At 40.3% G+C, this 12,280-nt stretch overlaps 1 pseudogene; it reads left to right on the top strand.

The window, feature by feature from the left end:
* Positions 1-6,771: 6,771 nt before the first annotated feature.
* Positions 6,772-12,280, top strand: part of LOC105756592 (uncharacterized) — an 83,955-nt pseudogene continuing 78,446 nt past the window's right edge.

The following is a 12,280-nucleotide window of genomic DNA, read 5'->3' as shown; positions in this document are numbered from 1 at the left end:
ACTTCTTTGGTTGGCTCTGGGTGCATAGTCTAGAGCAGCAAGTCTCACTTGCTGGAGGAAAAAAAAGAAAAAATGCCATCAGACAAAAATCCAAGAACAGGCAAAATACAAATTCTACTTATTTCAGAGTTTTTCTTAGTGTACAACGTAATTCAAATATAAGAATCAGCACAAAGCCAATTCCTATGAGGCAGAGGTCAAATATATCCCAGATGTCCAAATTCTCCAAGCTGCTGTACCACTCCATCTCTGACACCACCACTCTCCCTCCCCTCAGCACACTATCCTGCCCCGTTTGGGCTCAGCAATTCCCTGCAACAGCTCACAGATCTCACGAACTGTGCGTACAGTTCAGTGGTTTATTAAGGAACAAGGTATAACTCATGGTCAGGATCAACAGTCTACCACTCAGGAATCAGGATCAGGAAGCAGGTAGGCAGAGTCTCCCTCCTTCAGTGCAGGATGGCTCTCTCAGCTCCCCTCGGACCCCTGAGGACAGGTTCCTCTTGGCCCTGCCATTTGTCACCACTGGTTCTGCCACGGGGTCCCTTCAGGGCCTATTGCGGCTGACTCTGTCGCTCGGCCTCTTCCGGGCCTCTTGCTGTCTTTGGTGTTACAGCTCTTTACCAGTGCTACAGCTCTTTTAGCAGATTCCTTGCCTCCTTTCTGTCTCTACTTCCTTCCGTTTTCTTCCTTCTGCTTCTTCCTACTGCTTCTCTTCTTGCTTATTTCTGTCCGCCACAGCCTTGGAAACCCCATGAGGTAGCTCTACTCTGTCCTATAGGGTCACTATAAGTCGGAATCCACTTGACAACAATGGGTTTGTTTGTGTGTGTTTGTTTTTTTGATTCACCTCTGTAGGGCTGGCTGTATATATACACAAAATCCTCATAAATTTCAAGGCCTAGCTCTTCCTTCTAGGCCACAAAATGACCAATCCCCTCTTGATAGGCCACAGACACTTCATTTGCATAGTAGGCATGGTTGGGCTACAACTTACCTTATTTGTATAGTCTATTGACCAATCCCTGCAAGATGCACACTAATCACAGGGCAGGCTCAGCCCAGGACAAGGCAGAAAGTGTCAGAACCAAGTTGTTTACAGCTTACACAGAAAACGTCAATCAACCTGGACAAAAGTGATAAATCCTCCGGGAATTGTATTTAAGTAGATCGTGTGAACAGTGAGATGAAACGTTTTCATTTGTCCAGAAATGCCTGTCTTTCATATATTATTAGTGAGCTGCATTCTAGATACTGTGCGGAAGCAGCCTGTTAGCACATAAAATTGTAAGGCATCAACATCTTGCTGCTCCTTGTCTCCGTGGTGAAGACCTGACATTTCAGGAGAGAAGTGTTATTGGCATTTCTTCCCTATTGGCTGTATTCAGCTAACTGTGTAAGCTGCTTCTCAGAGGAAAGGAAAAGGACATGAAATGCATGGGCTGGTGCTCTAATTTTGGGGCCGTCAACTCTCAATATGACTTGTAGCATGAATAATTTATCTCTAATCCATTTTAAAAGCTGTTTTATGGCTATTCAGCAGTGTGCTTCAGTAGGTACAGAGAAGTATGTTACAAATGTCACAAAGTGATATGAGCTTGATAAACTAGAAATTAATGGTATAAAGAAATTAAAGGGCTCTTCCTTCAAAACGTACCTCATGAATCCAGCTGCATCTTCCTTTCCTTTCATAAGTAAACCAAAAACCAAGCCTGTTGCTGTCAAGTTGATTCTGACTCATAGTGACCCTATAGGACAGAGTAGAATTGCCCCATAGGGTTTCCAGGGAGCAGCTGGTGGATTCAATCTGCTGACGTTTTGGTTAGCAACCATATCTCTTAACCACTGCACCACCAGGGCTCCATTAACAATATATTTTTTAAATTATGGATTGACTTTGCTTTTGAAGTGTGGAACATCCACTATAATGTCTAAGTATTAGCTTCTGAAAAGAAGTAATTTTTATTATTTAATGACTGTTATTATTGATAATTATAATCCCTCTGTTCAAGACATCAATACCTATATTTAAAAATATAATACAGTATTTATTTGCACTCTACACTTTTTAGTTAAAGGGATACTTTACTTAAAAAAGGCATAATCTAACAATGCATTTAAAACCATACACATATAAGCTCATAAATACATAATTAAATATATATATTTAATATATTATAGTTTAAATGCACTGAATGTCTTTGTTTAAAGAAACTCTACAAATAAACCCTTTAATTAACTGTACAGTTTTTTGATATAGTGAGTACCCCTTATTTCTCTGTGTGTTTTTTAGTGAGAATGGTTTTTATATACTGAATGTTCATAATGTTAGGGTATAAATTTCGTAGGGAAATATCAGTGTGAAGGCTGCCTGGTCTTCTGTTACGCCTATGAGCATTCCTTGTCAATCTCCAGAGAATTCTATTCTTTCGCACCATCTTAAATTCTTTTCTTTTGCACCAACTTTAATGTTGGTCATAGCCAAGATTCTGTCCTCCAATCAATTTTTATTATCCATACTTCTCTCCCATCATATTTAGAGTTGGAATCAACTTGACGGCAACAGCTTTGGTTTGTTTGTGGTTTTTTTTGGTATGTTTTGTAAGAAGCCCTGATGGCACAGTGGTTAAGAGCTTGGCTGCTAACCAAAAGGTTGGCAGTTTGAATTTACCAGCCACTCCTTGGAAACCCTACTGGGCGTTTCTATTCTGTCTTATAGGGTCTCTCTGAGTCAGAATCAACTCAAAGGCAAAGGATTTTTTGGTATTTTCATAAAGGAGCCTTGGTGGCACAATGGTTAAAGCACTCAGCTGTTAACTGAAAGGTCTGCATTTTGAACCCACCAACTGCTCTGTGGGAGAAAGATGTGGCAGCCTGCTTCTGTAAAGATGTACAGCCTCGGAAACCCAATGAGGCAGTTCTACTCTGTCCTACAAGGTCTTCATGAGTCAGAATCAAACCTACGGCAATGTTTTTTTGTTTGTTTCTTTTTTGGTTTTGGTAAGTTTTGTAAAGATTACAGCATAGAAAACACTATGAAGCAGTTCTACTCTCACGTGGGGTCACTATGAGTCGAAAGCGACTTTTGTTACATTGTTATTGTGATAATAACAATGTAGTGATAACTCCTAAGTCTTGATCACCATGCAGACTACTTCCCTAAATGCCAGATCTATATATCTAATTATCTACTACTCATCTTTCACTGGATGCCCAAAAAGTCAAATGGTGTGCTGGATCCCATTGATAAACACTAGATCAAGTTGTTAAATATAAGATTATTGAATACCTATCTTGTTAAAAACAAAGTTATAAAAATTTACGATCGAATAAATTATATTAAAACAGAGGTATCAAATACTTAAAACTCATAACTTCCAGGTTTTTTAAACTACTTTTACTACCATCGATGCTCTTGAATTTATTTTTGCCTATTGCATCAGTATAGTGGAAATACTATATAATGGGGGACTAATATGGATCTCTGCCCAGTTCCATGTTCAGTGATGTGCATGTTTGATGTGCCAGGCTGAGAGAAGTTACACCACAGACATTGACAAACGCTATTGATCCGGTCTTATTTCCCAGAAAGCTGGTTGATAAACATTCGCCCTCACACCTCTGCTTAGACCGAGTCTATGTCTGGCAGCCACTGGTCCTTTTGCTCTGAGATCTATTTCTGACCCTGCTGCACTGCGGCGACTTGCAGATGGGCCAGCTCTTGAGAGATGCATCCCCAGGCTTCCTTGTCAGCTGCTTTCCAGTGGGTTTCAGTCAATGGGAGACACCTAGAGGAAGCTGTCAGAGGAGAAAATGAAAAGCAGGCAAGGACTCTGACAGCAATTGTACCTCCTCAGTAGCTGTAGATCTTGCCAGAGAGGCTCCACATAGTTCCTGGTCCAGTGGACCTTCCTGGCTCCAGTAGTATTGCCTCATCCCTTTGTCCCTCCAGACTACAGGAGGTAGCAACTTTCTGCAGTTGCTAAACTAGAAGTTGTCTCAGAGTCCCTTGTTTGGCTTCTCAGCTTTTCTGAGCTGTGTGACCAATTCTTGGTATCAAATTTCCTTTATTTTTAATTGTGCGTGTGTGTATCAGCCTCTGACTAATTAGGAGAAACCACAGAGTAAATTTTACAGGGGAAGTTTAATATGAAATCATTGTTAACCTATTACAGCAGAGTAACTATAAAGATGTAGAGGGAACTCTAAGCAGAACCCTAAGGCTGAGGGAAAGCGCAGGAGGAAGGACAAACGTCAAACGGGGAAGCTTCCTTCCCCAAGGCTGGGTTCAGCCCTCACTGGAGAACTTATGGTTGCAGCCCACCTGATGGTGGAGAAGTTCCTTGGGTTTCCTGGGCCAGAGCTGGTCCACAGTCTCCAGACAAGCAGGAGATAAATCTCTGGAGTCAAGACAAGCGTGGCAGGTTAGTGAGGGCATAAAGGGAGTCAGGGTGTGGCAACAGTACAAGCAGTGTCAGCTATGGGGTCAGGGATAGGAAGCTTTAGGAAGGTGGTCACAGGGCTTGGGCTGGATCTGTGAAGTCACTAAGGAACTGTGATTTCTGGGTGCATGGCTAGGGTAGAGCACTGCCGAATGTTCTACCCACACTGCAGACAGACTGTTCAGCGAGACTGGAAAAATTTAAAAAATTAAAAAGCAAAAGTGGAGCAGCCAGAACCAGGAAGAGAAGCTTCTTCCTCCTGCAATGTCACCCCAGTGCCCTCTACTGGCAAAGCTTAACATTGTGCTCACTGTAAAAGAAAAATACTTAAAGCAACCAGTCCATCATGGAAGAGCAGGTACTGATGGGTGAAAGTAGAGCTGAGAGGCAGTAAACTGAAATCTGCACATGTGAGCTTTCTATGTCTATTACTGGAGCCTGACGGATAGAATTCTCCAAGTGAAGACCTTCATAAGGTTATAATGTCCTCTCCCCCTCTAGTCTCCTGGCCCAGTTTTAAAAGTCAGAATCTTGGTGTCATTCTTGACTACTCCTTTTCCTTTGTGCCTTTGTCTTAATCTAACCACTGTCTTGAATGTTCCATCTACTCCCTATTTTCCCACCGTCATATTAATTCATATACTCATAAGCTATCTCATGGATTATTGCATTGTTTTTTTTTTTTAATAAGAAATTACTAAGTGCCAGAACCACCACCAGTGAGTTTGCCATACTGTGGTGGCTTGTGTGTTTCTAGGATGTTGGTATTTCAAATACCAGCAGAGTTACTTATGGTGGACAGTTTTCAGTTGAGCTTCTAGACTAAGACAGACTAGGAAGAAAAGCCTGATGATCTACTTTCAAAAATTAGCCATTGAAAACTTCATGGATCGCAATAGAAGACTGCCCAACATAGTCCTGGAAGATGAGCCTCCCAGGTTGGAAATCACTCAGAATACACAGGGGCGACAACAGTGGACTCAAGCATCTGAAAAATCACGCAGACAGTGCAGGGCCAGGTAATGATTCATTCTGTTGCACGTAGCATCTCCATGAGTTGAAACATACTTGACAGCAACTAAAAACCCAACCCACTGTCGTCAAAACAATTCCAACGGACCCTATAGGACAGAGTAGAACTGCCCCATAGGGTTTCCAAGGAGTTGCTGATGGATTCAAACTGCCAACCTTTTGGTTTGCAGCCAAGTGCTTAACCATTAACTACAAAAAAAAAAAAAAAAAAGTGCCAGTAATGTAACAGGCACTGTGTTTGGCACTTGTGATAAGCAGATATGATTCTTCTTTTCTCATATAGCTTAAACTTTAGTGTGGGAAACAGAGATTAAATGAGGACACTAATGGGTTTATGGAGTCTCTGGGTGCCCTGGGTGATGCAAATGGTTAAACACTCTGGTGCTAACCAAAAGGTTGGTGGTTTGAATCCATGCAGAGATGCCTCAGAAGAAAGTCCTGGCAATCTGCTTTCAAAAGATCACAGCCATTGAAAATCCTATGAAGTACAGTTCTACTCTGAAGCACATGGGGTTGCTATGAGTTGGAACTGACTCAATGGCAAGTGTTTTTTGTTTGTTTGTTTGTAATGGGAGTATAATTATAAACATTTAAAAAATGGCTCTGAAGAAAAGTAATTTGGTTTAATGTGAAAAAATAGCAACCTGATCTAGACAAAGAGATTATGGAACTCACCTCTAGGAACTGATGCTTGAGTTTCACATGATGGCCAACTAGAAAATAACTAGGATAAAATGTGGGAAAGAGCATTCCAAGTGGAGAGGACATGATGTGCAAAGGCAGGGGCAGGGCAGGACTAGGGAGAGAGAGAGAGCAAGGGAGGAGCATCCTAAGAGATGAGGCTTAAGAAGGAGCCAAGACGTGGACCATGCAGAGCCTTGAAAACCATGTTGAAGATTTGAGTGTTTTCCCTAAGAGCTGTGGGAAGTATTTCCATTAGCCTCTCAGCTCTCTTCCCTTTTACTGGCTCTTCTGCCAAGCCTTCAGTCCACTGTAGACATGTTTTCCAGTTTTCTTTATCCATCATACAAAGCTAATCATGTAACTTCTCTCATGTAACTTCTCATTTTTTAAATGACCTACAAGTATACCTTTTCCCCCTTTGTCATTCTTCCGACCCACTGGCTACCTGGCCCCCGATGGTCGCCTCCACCTGTCCTTGTGTAGTGCCCTCTCACATTGAATAGGGCTGACTTCTGTGACTCATTGTTTTGAAGCCGTGTCAGTGTGCTTTTTTGGCATCTTCCTTTGCTGTCTCTCTTAGATCTCTCTGCAGGAAGTCAGCTGCCATAATATGACGCTCAGACAACACTACAGGAAGGTCTATGTGGTGAGAAACGGAGACCTCCTACCAAAAGACAAGGAGGAATTGAAGCCTCTGCCAATAGCTAACGGAAATGGAAGCTTCCGCCAACGTTCATGTGAGTAGACCATCTTGAAATGGATTCACCTTTCCCAGTCAAGCCTTGATATGACTGAAGTCCTAGCCAGAATCTGAACTGCAACCTCATGAGAAATCCTACCAGCTAGGTCCATCCCAAATTCTGGATAACTAATATGCCCATAATTATCCACTATACTCTTACCCAATCAAAATTCTCTTACTCTCAGTAAATCTGAACTATCTACCAATTAAAATATCAGAGAGGTGAGCCCCAAGAAGCCATACAAGCACTGAATTTCTTCTGTTCCTATTACAATATCCTGTAAAAACAGTGATTTGCAGCACACACCCATTTCTTCAGTTTCAAACAGTCATAAAGGCCCCTACCTTGTGGCAGCATGCACTGTCACCGGCACAGCAGCTTCTCAATAAACCCCAGAGGTTGAAAAATTTAATGGGCGCCGTATGTACCCTCAAGCATAGAAAATGGAGACTTGTAAGCCACCCTGCCTCACCTAAATCCACTAAACCAAAACCAGAACAATGGAGTTGCCTAGTTCAGAGAGACCATATGGCCTGCAAAGCTTAAAACTTTCCTCTCTGGCCCCTTACCCATACACCCTTTGCCATCAAGTCAATTCTGACTCATAGCAACCCTATAGGACAGAGTAGAACTACCCCACAGGGTTTACAAGGCTGTAAATCCTTAAGGAAATTGACTGCCACATCTTTCTCCTGTGGAACGACTGGTGGATTCAAACAGCCGACCTTTCTGTTAGCAGCAGAATGCTTACCCACTGCACAACAAGGGCTCCTTTGGCCCTTTGCCAAAAAAAAAAGTTTGCTAATCCCTGATCTAAAGTAATGAGAAAGTTCTACAAGCTACATATCAAAATGGATTCATGATAACAAGGTTGGTGATTAGCTCCTATCTTCTGCCCAGCCGTATTCTCAGAAGGCAGCCTAAAGCTTTTTCTTGTTTGTTTTTTTAATCTTCTGTGGGAAGTTAGAATGGTTGGAGATGAGAGCCCTGGTGATCATTTGGAATTTTCTGTGTTCCATGTAAATTGTTCAGTGTGGCTGTAATAATTGATAAACTCCCTACCTATCAAGTAAAGATTTTTTCCCTTTATTTCACACAGTAATAGGTATTGGACTGACTGAAAATTGTTTTCATTAATCTAGCATGAATACATTTCATATTTTCTGTGAATGGACCCACTTACATTTTATGCCAGAATTTTACTATACTTCAGTGTCTCATTTTATATACGGAATACAAAGAAGAAAAAACTTCTGACAATATTATATTTTCAGGAACAAAGATGAATGTTCCAATGAGATACAGGAGTATAACTACTGTGTGTACATGGTAATGAGGTAGACTTTTTTTAGTTATAGGAATTTGTGTCTGGAGTACCTTGTAGGTAGATAGGCATTTATCATACGAACACACTCTTTGCCAGGTTGCATAAAAATACTGAAAAACAAGGAAGACACTGAACAGTATTTGATGAAAAATGAAAACATGTCTACTGGTCTCTACGATCTCATCCGTGGAGTCAAAATAAAACATTTTTATGTAGCAATGTAAATTTTCAGACATAACTTGTTGAGAAACAAGCAGTTTTCTTTGTAGGAAAAATATAGGACATTTAAAATCACAAAAGTTGAAACTGATAGATTGCTACTTTTAAGAAATTATAAATCTCCCTTATATCTCCAAACCTCTAAAAACGTAAGTGTGGTAATTATTCAGCTGATCTTCCAGACTAAGACAGACTATGAAGAATGACCCCAGCTGTCTACTTCTGAAAAGAATCAGCCAGTGAAAACTTTATGAATAGCAGCAGAATATTGTTTTATATAGTTCTGGAAGATGATCCCCTCAGGTTGGAAGGCACTCAAAATACAACTGGGTGAGAGCTGCCTTCTCAAAATAGAGTCGACCTTAATAATGTGGATGGAGCCAAGCTTTTGCGACCTTCATATGCTGATGTTGCATGACTCAAAATGAGAAGAAACAACTGCAAACATCCATTAATAATAGGAACATGGAATGTATGAAGTATGAATTTAGGAAAATTGGAAATCATCAAAAATGGAATGGAACACATAAATGTCGATACCCTAGGCGTTAGTAAGCTGAAATGGACTGGTATTGGCCATTTTGAAATGGACAGTCATATGGTCTACTATGCCAAGAATGACAAACTGAAGAGGAATAGCTTTGTATTCATAGTCAAAAAGAACATTTCAAGATCTATCCTGAAGTACAATGCTATCAGTGATAGGATAATATCCATAAGCCTACAAGGAAGACCAGTTAATAAGACTATTATTCAAATTTATGCACCAACCACTCAGGGCAAAGACGAAGAAATTAAAGATTTTTACAAATTTCTGCAGTCTGAAATTGATCGAACATGCAATAAAGATGCATTGATAATTACTGGTGATTGGAATGCACAAAGAAGAAGGATCAGTAGTTGAAAAATATGGCCTTCATGAAAGAAATGATGCTGGAGATCGCATGATAGAATTTGGCAAGACCAATGACTTCTTCATTGCAAATAGATTTTTCAACAACATAAATGGTGGCAATATATGTGGCCTTCCCCAGATGGAATACACAGGAATCAAATTGATTACATTTGTGGAAAGAGACAATGAAAAAGCTCATACCATCAGTCAGAAAAAGGCCAGGGGCAGACTGTGGTACATACCATCAATTGCTCTTATGAAAGTTCAAGTTGAAGGTGAAGAAAATTAGAACAAGTCCACAAGAGCCAAAGTACAACCTTGAGTATATCCCACCTCAATTTAGAGACCATCGCAGAATAGATTTGACACATTGAACACTAAGGACCAAAGACCAGAGGAGTTGTGAAATGACATTAAGGACATCATACCTGAAGAAAGTGAAAGATCATTAAAAAGACAGGGAAGAAAGAAAAGACCAAAATGGATGTCAGAAGAGACTCTGAAATTTGCTTTTGAATGTCAAGTAGCTAAAGTAAATTGAAGAAATGATGAAGTAAAAGAGCTGAACAGATATCAAAGGGTGGCTCGAGAAGATAAAGTATTATAATGATGCGTGCAAAGATCTGGAGTTAGAAAACCAACAGAGAAGAACACACTTGGCACTTATAAAGCTGAAAGAACTGAAGAAAAAATTCAAGCCTCAAGTTGCAATAGTGAAGGATTTTATGGGCAAAATACTGAATGACACAAGAGGCATCAAAAGAAGATGGAAGGAATACACAGAGTCACTGTACCAAAAGGAATTGGTGGACGTTCAATTATTTCAGGAGGTAACATGTGATCAAAAACCAATGGTACTGAAAGAAAAAGTCCAAGCGGCACTGAAGGTGTGGACTCAAAAAAGCTCCAGGAATTGACTGAATACCAACTGAGATGTTTCAACAAAGGATATAGCACTGGAAATGCTCACTCATCTATGCCAAGAAATTTAGAAGACAGCTACTTGGCCAACCGACTGGAAGAGATATAGATTCATGCCTATTCCAAAGAAAGGTGATCCAACAGAATGCAGAAATTATCGGACAATAACATTAATATCACACACAAATAAAATTTTGCTGAAGATCATTCCAAACCACCTACAGCAGTACATCAACAGGGAACTGCTAGAAATTCAGGCTGGATTCAGAAGAGGACATGGAAAGAGGGATATCATTGTCGATATCATTTGGATTTTGGCTGAAAGCAGAGAATACCAGAAAGATATTTACCAGTGTTTTATTGACTATGCAAAGGCATTTGACTGTGTGGATCATAACTAATTATGGATAACATGTTGAAGAATGGGAATTTCAGAACACTGAATTGTGCTCATGAGGAACCTGTACATAGATCAAGAGGCAGTTGTTCGGACAGAACGAGGGGATACCGCGTGCTTTAAAGTCAGGAAAGATGTGCATCAGGGCTGTATCTTTTCACCGTACTTATTCAATCTGTATGCTGAGCAAATAATCCAAGAACCTGGACTATATGAAGAAGAATGTGGCATTAGGACTGGTGGAAGGCTCACTAAAACCTGTGATAATGCAGATGACACAACTTCGCTTGCTGAAAGCCAGGAGGACTTGAAGCACTTACTGATGAAGATCAAAGACTACAGCCTTTAGTATGGATTACACCTCAAAATAAAGAAAACAAAAATCCTCACAACTGGATTAATAAGCAACATCATAATAAATGGAGAAAAGATAGAATTAGTCAAGGACTTCATTTTACTTGGCTCCACAGTCAACATCCATGGAAGCAGCACTCAGGGAATGAAAGGATATATTGCATTGGGCAAATCTGCTGCAAAAGACCTCTTCACAGTGTTAAAAAGCAAAGATGTCACTCTGAGGACTAAGGTGCCCTTGACCCAAGCCATGATATTTTCAATCACCTCATTTTCATGCAAAAACTGGACAATGAACAAGGAAGACTAAAGAAGAATTGACACCTTTGAATTATGGTGTTGACGAAGAGTATTGAATATACCATGGACTGCCAGAAGAAGGAACAAGTCTGTCTTGGAAGAAATACAGCCCAAGTTCTCCTTGGAAAGGAGGATAGGGAGACTGTCTCACTTACTTTGGATATGAGGGATTAGTCCCTGGAGAAGGATATCACGCTTGGTAAAGTAGAAGGTCAGCTAAAAAAAGGAAGAGCCTCAATGAGATGGATTGACACAGTGGCTGCAGCAATGGGCTTAATATAGCAAGGACTGTGAAGAAGGCATACGACCAGTCAGTGTTTCGTTCTGTTGTACGTAGGGTTTCTATGAATCAGAACCAACTCCAGGGCACTTAACGACAACAACTGCATGTATTTTAGGATGCTTAAAGATATCCTATATTTCACTGATGCTCTTTTAAATTTTTTCAGTCTTTTTTCTCTCTGTTTCATTTTGAATAGTCTCTATTGCTGTCTTCAAGTTCACTAACATTCTCTTCTGCAATGTTTGATCTGAGGTCTTTGTCATCTTAGACACTGTGATTTTCCACTACAGTTTTCAGTTTTATTATTATGATCTAGTTCATCTCTGCGTCTGTTTCTATTGAATGATTCTGTTCCTGGGTCATATTTTCCTGCTTCTTTGCATGACTGGCAATCTCTTATTAGACATCCAACATTGTGAATTTTATTTTGTCAGACACTGTATATTTTTGTATTTCTACAAATACTCTTATATTTATTCTGGGATGCAGTTATTCGGGAATGGTTTGATTTCTTCAAGACTTCCTTTTAGAACACCACGGACACAAGTAAAGTATTAGCCTACAAGACAGAAAGGGCCACATAAACCAGAGACTCCATCAGCCTGAGACCAGAAGAACTAGATGGAGTCTGGCTACCACCAATGACCACCCTGACAGGGAACACAACAGAGAGTCCCTGA

Source organism: Trichechus manatus, unplaced genomic scaffold (assembly GCF_000243295.1).
Source record: "Trichechus manatus latirostris isolate Lorelei unplaced genomic scaffold, TriManLat1.0 scaffold00089, whole genome shotgun sequence".
In the NCBI taxonomy this organism is placed as follows: Eukaryota; Metazoa; Chordata; class Mammalia; order Sirenia; family Trichechidae; genus Trichechus; species Trichechus manatus.
Note: the sequence above shows the minus strand (reverse complement) of the source record. Positions and strands in the feature narration are given on the sequence as shown.